This window comes from Xyrauchen texanus, chromosome 32 (genome assembly GCF_025860055.1).
Source record: "Xyrauchen texanus isolate HMW12.3.18 chromosome 32, RBS_HiC_50CHRs, whole genome shotgun sequence".
NCBI classification, from domain to species: Eukaryota; Metazoa; Chordata; class Actinopteri; order Cypriniformes; family Catostomidae; genus Xyrauchen; species Xyrauchen texanus.
In genome coordinates this window covers 27,953,501-27,962,308 of record NC_068307.1, presented here as the reverse complement: position 1 = coordinate 27,962,308, position 8,808 = coordinate 27,953,501, and the positions used below count along the sequence as shown (strand labels likewise).

General features: G+C 36.5%; 1 protein-coding gene across 1 annotated transcript in view; it reads left to right on the top strand.

Moving 5' to 3' along the window:
- Nucleotides 1-222: 222 nt before the first annotated feature.
- The window catches only part of LOC127625900 (RAF proto-oncogene serine/threonine-protein kinase-like), a 65,089-nt gene continuing 56,503 nt past the window's right edge, over nucleotides 223-8,808 (top strand). Inside the window, exon 1 of the mRNA XM_052101344.1 lies at nucleotides 223-330. The gene's annotated coding sequence lies outside the window, so the exon portion shown is untranslated. The remainder of the gene's footprint in view (nucleotides 331-8,808) is intronic.

Below are 8,808 nucleotides of genomic sequence, written 5' to 3'. Positions count from 1 at the left end.
GAGAATCCTATTTGCATTTTTACATTAAAAAAAAAATAAAAAACACATTTAAAAAGCTATTTTCCTCATGGTGATCGCTGGCTGGGCCCCAATAGATAGGTGATCTCAAGTTTTACTATCAGGACGTTTAAGAAGTGACGCACCATACTGAAGCGAGCGACGCGACAAAGCTGGAACGCCCCCTACAGTGTCCGCGCGCATATAACGCTTTCTTCAAGTTTGTCGCGTCGCTGGCAGTGATGAATATGATGACATCACTCTAACGTCACACGGTTTTTTTTTTCCTGCAGCGATAATCATGGCGGATCAACAATTCAACAACTTTCTCTGGTGAGTAAACCTCCAGTCTCCGATTAAGTAGTATACACACTTTTTGGTTTGTTTGCAGTTTGGACTCTATTGGGAGTTTATAGGTAGGCTAATGTAATTTAATGGGCACATTGTGTTTGTAAACAAGGTTAAATCTGTTTTACAATTTAGTGTTGATCTAGCCGTTATTTTATATAGCCAAAGACAGATACATTTATATTGGTATTATATAGAAACAGCAACTTAAATGAAAGGAAAGTTCATAAGCACACTAACTCTTAGTAATGGCGTTTGTTACTTTGCAAAATGTCGAAACGTTAGTGTTTTATCGCTGAAAGTATTCTCTCTTTCGTCAGTAAATACATATTTTGGAAGCCAGTGTTTATCTTCCAGACAGAAGGTTTTGTAAGTTTAAAGTATAAAGTTTTGATATTAAATGTGTCTTTTGAAACAGTGGAGCAGATGTGTGTAACTGTGTCACATCTTCTATTTTCTTTTAACAAATCTCAGTGCCTTTTCACCTTTTATTAATCAGAAAACATAAGAGTATAGGAATAGCCTTGTGCATCTCTTTGAGATGTCAGTGAAGTATTGTGGTCAATTTTGTGTTACAACAAAGGAAATATGTTAAATCAGATGTTAACAGTGTTTTAAGTATTTTTTTTTATTTTTTTTTTACATATCTTGAATTGAATTACGTTTAATTACTTTGATGATTTAATTTGATAGCCCAAATCATAATAATTGACCTTGTCTGTACTTTGCAATGTTCATAATATAAATACTGAATATGGATGGATACATTACAGGTCTATTTGGACCAAGCCAAACTGCTGTTATTGTGGTACAGTGTTTAAAGGTTTCCTATTAGCTGAGTGATATTCCCTCTGATTTAAGGTAGAGCACACAAGATGCATTTAGCACTTACTGCCTAATGCTTTTAATTGTGTTATAGGATTGTCAGTATTACTTTCTGATGCAAGATTTACAGAACTGGTTTTGAACATGTCAGCAGGGTTTCATTAAAGTAGACATGATTTCAGAGTCCATTCATTCTAAACAAGAGTATCAGACAATTTAGTTGTATTATTGTCACCATGTCAAACCCTTCTGTCTGCATTTTGTGTAGTTAATAATGTTATAATGACAGTCTCATCATTTGGCTTTTTAAATCTCCAATACAAATGTGCAGCAATATTAGTAATTTTAGTAGAACTGTTTGACTAAAATGTTGTGTTTGCAACTGGCATGAGCATAGTTTGAAATTTAGTTCATTATGTATTGGCCTCAGGATGTTTTTTTTTCACGTATATGTAGTTATGTAGGCTGTACACAAGGTCCTTGGTGGCTAGCTTCACCCAGATATTATGACATTCAAAAGTTCTTGAGGACCAGCAGTATTTGGTAACCGTGAGAGAACATTCTATTTGTAAACCCTACTTTGGATTGTCATGCTGGGAAATATTTTTGATGAAACAAAAGCCAAAATGGGCAACATGCCACATATGTTCTACTGCAGACTGATTTGTAACGTGTGTAATAGCATTACATACAATGCAAGAGCACACTCATGGCCAGATCAGCAGTCTCTGAGTGCACAGACCTGCTCAACAGGTTTCTGATTTCAGAACAATGAAGACCTCATAGAAGTTCAGCAAGAGTTACATTTACACAGTCGAGCTGTATGCAGCATAGTTGCACAGTTAGTTACTGAGTGAGAACAGGTGGATATTGTTGTGCCTCATGCAAATGGGTGCGAAATGCATTAGACTTGGCTGCGAATGCTGCATAACTTGCATGAATGGTATGATGTGCCGGCCGCAGCTCAGGCACACCATCTGATTGCACAACATTGCCAGGACAGAATCGTTAAGTTCTTCATGCAACAAGCTGTTAGAAACACTGATTACAGGCTTCTATCAAACAGACAGAGTTCAACACTACAAAAAGTCTTGTATTCAAAAGCACTTTCTGAAACTATTTAAATATTCTAACCATCCTGACATGATCCATCTATTATCTGTTTGTCTCACCTGAGTGGCAAACACTTTATCTTTTGTACATGAGTAGTTGACATGAAATGTTCTAAAATGAATGTTCAGGAGGAGCACGTTCATCAAATTGCAATCACCGCTAGAGTACTTTATAAGCTCTCTTACCTCTCTCCAGCCATAATTCTTCCAGCATCCCTTCACACCATCTCTATTTTTATTTGACTATTTTTATTTTATTTTTGTATATATTAACTTGCACTAATTGTCAACATTTATTATGTCTCAAGTGGTCCAGGGGGAAACTTGGAGTGTACGTCTGGTTTTGCGCTTGTGGCCCACCAGTGCAAGCCAACTCAGTTTAACTATTTACAGTTATCTCAAAATGATATCACTGTAAACCCTAATTCTCAAAATAATTACTTGTTTTGAAGAGGGAAAAATGTAATCATACAAATTAGTAAAAAAAACATTTTCCTTGATTAGAATTTAGAAATTTATCTTAGTTTTGAGTTCATGAAACAGACACCTTTTAAGTAAACTGAATTATTTTATTGTTTTGAGTTTAATTAACTTCTCTTTAAATATACAGGAAATTAAATTGATCTAAAATGGGGCAGGGGATTTCTGTTTGCTTTGCATGGTACTGGACAGGGCGAGTAAATGTTAAAATTAATTGTTATATAATGTGTCTTTGTGCAATATAAATGTAAAGATTAGAGACTTGTTTCATTTTTTGTGTTATTTAGAAGAGTTTATGTTAATGCTGCAATACATAACTTTGCTAGCAATTTGCGAAAGAACACTTTACGTGAGTTGTGTTTTGGCTCTTTGTCTTCTGGCGGATGAATCTCATGGTTTTAGGTTTCCTGGACATCACCTGTGTTTGAGCATGACTGGGAGATATTTAGAGCCAGAGTCATAACGTGCTATTTTCATGTTGATATTATGTTATACAATTAAACATTTAAAACTGAAGTATTTCTTGCTTTGATGAAGACAAAAAACAAACCTATTTATTTTAATATATATATTTTGAATTAATTTTATATTGCACTTTTCTGACACTACACTCAAAGTGCTTTTACATAGAAAACAGGGGACTCAAATCACTTCAATCACTAGCAGTATATTTTAATTAGGGCTGTTGATTTAACGCATTAATTCAGTGCAATTAATTAAGAAAAATTAACATGTTAAAATAATTATGCAATTAATTATGTCCCCAGACTAGTGCTGGGCGATATGACAATATATATGTACACTCACCTAAAGGATTATTAGGAACACCTGTTCAATTTCTCATTAATGCAATTATCTAATCAACCAATCACATGGCAGTTGCTTCAATGCATTTAGGGGTGTGGTCCTGGTCAAGACAATCTCCTGAACTCCAAACTGAATGTCAGAATGGGAAAGAAAGGTGATTTAAAGCAATTTTGAGCGTGGCATGGTTGTTGGTGCCAGACGGGCCGGTCTGAGTATTTCACAATCTGCTCAGTTACTGGGATTTTCTCGCACAACCATTTCTAGGGTTTACAAAGAATGGTGTGAAAAGGGAAAAACATCCAGTATGCGGCAGTCCTGTGGGCGAAAATGCCTTGTTGATGCTAGAGGTCAGAGGAGAATGGGCCGACTGATTCAAGCTAATAGAAGAGCAACTTTGACTGAAATAACCACTGGTTACAACCGAGGTATGCAGCAAAGCATTTGTGAAGCCACAACACGCACAACCTTGAGGCGGATGGGCTACAACAGCAGAAGACCCCACCGGGTACCACTCATCTCCACTACAAATAGGAAAAAGAGGCTACAATTTGCAAGAGCTCACCAAAATTGGACAGTTGAAGACTGGAAAAATGTTGCCTGGTCTGATGAGTCTCGATTTCTGTTGAGACATTCAGATGGTAGAGTCTGAATTTGGCGTAAACAGAATGAGAACATGGATCCATCATGCCTTGTTACCACTGTGCAGGCTGGTGGTGGTGGTGTAATGGTGTGGGGGATGTTTTCTTGGCACACTTTAGGCCCCTTAGTGCCAATTGGGCATCGTTTAAATGCCACGGCCTACCTGAGCATTGTTTCTGACCATGTCCATCCCTTTATGGCCACCATGTACCCATCCTCTGATGGCTACTTCCAGCAGGATAATGCACCATGTCACAAAGCTTGAATAATTTCAAATTGGTTTCTTGAACATGACAATGAGTTCACTGTACTAAAATGGCCCCCACAGTCACCAGATCTCAACCCAATAGAGCATCTTTGGGATGTGGTGGAACGGGAGCTTCGTGCCCTGGATGTGCATCCCACAAATCTCCATCAACTGCAAGATGCTATCCTATCAATATGGGCCAACATTTCTAAAGAATGCTTTCAGCACCTTGTTGAATCAATACCATGTAGAATTAACTCAGTTCTGAAGGCGAAAGGGGGTCAAACACAGTATTAGTATGGTGTTCCTAATAATCCTTTAGGTGAGTGTATATCATTTTGAAGATATAAAATGTCATTCGATTGAGATTTAGCTACAGTCAGGTCCATAAATATTGGGACATCGACACAATTCTAATCTTTTTGGCTCTATACACCACCACAATTTGTTTCATTTCAAATTCATTGTGGTGGTGTATAGAGCCAAAAAGATTATAATTGTGTCGATGTCCCAATATTTATGGACCTGACTGTATATCGTGTATGTTGTGTTATGTAAATATAAATGTGCGCAGTGTGGGTTTATCTATCGGTAGGCAGGGCTTCACGTGAGACTGAGAGAATTTAAGAAACATGGATGGGGTTTTCATGGCATTGATTTTTTTTTTTCAGCGGTCGCCCAAGCAAATTCAGTGACGTTCATCTCACGTTTTACTCTTCATATGCACTTAATATGCTTCTCATCTTACACGCACATGTTATTCATGTGTGTGTCGTGCACACTATCTCTGGAGCACGAAAGAGCATGTGAGTCCAGCAGTATTCCCGGTATTTACAGAAGAGCGCAAAGTGGGATCTGTGGTGCTACTCAATCATTTTTGACTACGTAAAACCATGATAAGCATTTCCAAAGAATGGGACGACTCCCAAACAAGTTAAGAAAATGAAGAGGAGCTTGTTATTAAAACAGGTGCAACATCTGTGGTGTAGGTTTACAAAAGCCAACACGGAGCAGGAAAGTTTATTCTGCAAACCGCTTCGCACAGCGATAATAACTAACAATACAAGCTATTTGTATTACCTCCAAGTGTAGCATGCAAACTAATATTATAGAAGCCAAAATACCACATTAATTCTGTCGTCTTTTTTTTTAAATTTTTTTTTGGAAGAAGGGTTTATTTATTGAATATTTTATTGTGTTTATTTTCATTAGATTTGTTAACCTATGCATTATTTTCTTTGTTGCATTGCTCTTGGAAGATCTTGAGTTTCTTCAAGAAATTTAGCATTATTGTATGATTGATTTAAAACCAAGTGTTTTTTTTTTCTTTTGTCTATTGTGAAGTTCCAAATAAAGAGAAATTTATATAAGAGTTATAAACCTATTTTTATTGGTTTTCTAAAAATAAATGACCATAAAGTGATTTATATTGCTAGCGTGAAATAAAATTACTCCTATTATGATATATGACCAAAATCTTATCATCCAGCTCTATCCCAGACCATAATAAGGAGTATTCCTGATCAATTAATGCTTGAAGTACCACCTGTTATCTCCAGGGTTCAGTAAGCAAAACTTTAGCTGTATAGGCAATGCGTAGCTTATACAAAGAAAAATCAACCCTTCAGCAGACAGCACAATAGGATGACATATTCTTGCATTCAAAACGCAGCTTGATGAAGTTCAAATTCAAACTTCGGATCTCAAGATGTGTTTTTCTAAGTATTAATCTATATTTAACTTGACACAGCGACCTAAAAAAATTTTTATTACACAATGCAACCAAATTGATACGCTCAAAGCCTTAGTAGGGATAATAATAATAAAATATAAATTATTGATCTGCACATTATTTTATCCATGAATTTTTGAGACCTCAATATATTACAATTATCGGACATTTAAATTAGAAGCACAATTGGAGTGCATTCCAATTCACTCAGTTGGCCTCTGTTTAACAGTCTGGCGTAATAGCGTTGGGCGAAATACCATTTACTGAAGCCGGTCATTGTCCGATTACATGCGCACAAACACACACACAAAACGAGCTGAAGCGGCACAGATAGCTTGTACTTCAATAATGAACAATGTGACGTTGATGAGTTTTTGAAGGTTAGTGAAACTGGTGTAACTGCGTGAAGTTTTTTTTTAATGTAATTTCTCTGTATGTAGCCTTGCATAGTAATTTGATTCAAGCTATCAAACCAATAAAAAATAAATACTTGTTACTGAAAATACATTGTGTAGGCTCTATGAAAGATAATTATACACAATATATCATCCAGTTATGTTACAGTAAATAAAGATTTGTCGAATTTAATTGAAAACTATGCGACTTGCGCTCTGTGACACTTTAGAATGTTGATACAGAGTGTTGGCGATGTTCATACCTTTGTAGAAAATGCATAATAGTTTAGAATTTTACAACGCGCCACGTCATCCACCAGACGCGTCCGGTGTGTGACCCCTTTTTAATTAACCCTGTTGCTCACAGTTTACTAAAGTTGTGTTGAGAAATATGTCTGAAGAGACAAAACTATTTTGCTACAAGCAGCCCTACTTGTATATGAAAAAATGTATATATATCGATAATCATCGAGAAAATGTTCCGATTACCGATGCGTGAAAAAGGCCTTGATCCCAAGCCTAGTCCTTAGTTAAGCCCTCATAATAAATCCCGGACTGATTGACTAATTCAATTGCAAAATTTTAATAAGTGCTCTGTAAGTCGCTTTGTATAAAAAGCGTCTGCCAAATGCATAAATGTAAATGTAAAATGTTTGCTGTGAACTGTAGGCCAATGATTGGCTTTTGTTCAACAATATCCAAGTAAGCAATACATTAAACAATTCTTTTAGTATCATCTTATCAAAGCCAACTCCTCTGCCACAATAATGTTATGCATTTCAATTTTCTGAATACAATGTTTTTTTAAATATGTCTTTAGTTGACGTCAAAAGTTTACATACACCTAGGTTGAAGTAATTGAAAAAATAATAATTTTAACCATTCCACAAATATAATATTAGCAAACTATAGTTTTGGTAAGTCGTTTAGTACATATAATAATTTGTGCATGACACAAGTAATTTTCCAACAATTGTTTAACTTTTTAATTGACTATTAAACTAGCTTGGAAAATTCCAGAAAATGATGTCAAGGCTTTAGACATTAAGCCAATTAGCATATGATAGGAGGTGTACTGAATTGGAGGTGTACCTGTGGATGTATTTTAAGGCCTAACTTCAAACTTTGTGCCACTTGACATCATGGGAAAATCAAATGAAATCAGCCAAGACCTCAGAAAATTGTTTTTGGACCTCCACAAGTCTGGTTCATCCAGACCTGAAGGTAACACGTTCATCTGTACAAACAATAGTACGCAAGTATAAACCCCATGGGACCACACAGCCATCATACAGCTCAGAAACGAGATTCATTCAGTCTCTTAGTGATGAACGTAGTTTGGTGTGAAAAGGTCAAATCAAACCCAGAACATAATCAAAGTACCTTTTGAAGATGCTGGAGGAAACGGGTAGACAAATATATATATCCACAGTAAAACGAATTCTATATAACCTGAAAGGTTGCTCAGCAAGTAAGAAGCCAGTGCTCCAAAACTGGCATAAAAAAATGGACTACAGTTTGCAAGTGCACATGGGGACAAAGATCTTACTTTTTGGAGAAAATGTCCTCTAGTCAGACGAAAAAAAACATTGAACTGTTTGGCCATAATGACCATTGTTATGTTTTGAGGAAAAGGTGAGGCTTGCAAGCTGTAGAACACCATCCCAACCGTGAAGCATGGGGTTGGCAGCATCATGTTGTGGGGGTGCCTTGCTGCAGGAGGGACTGGTGCACTTCACAAAATAGATGGCATCATGAGGAAAGAAAATTGTGGATATATTGAAGCAACATCTCAGGACATCATCCAGGATGTTAAAGCTTGTTCAATGACCCCAAGCATACCTCCAAATTTGTGGCAAAATAGCTTAAGGACAACAAAGTTAAGGTATTGGAGTGGCCATCACAAAGCCGAACTGAGAAAGCATGTGCGAGCAAGGAGGCCTACAAACCTGACTCCGTTACACCAGTTCTGTCTGGAGGAATGGGCCAAAATTCCAGAAACTTATTATGAGAAGCTTGTGGAAGGCTACCCAAAATGTTTGATCCAATTTACACAAGGCAGTGCTACCAAATACTAACAAAGTGGATGTAAACCTCTGACCCGCTGAGAACATGATAAAAATAAATAAATGCTGAAATAAAGACGGAATTGTGAAAAACTGAGTATAAATGTACTTGGCTAAGGTGAGAGAGAGATGTTTAAAAATTTTCAAAGAAACTGAAATC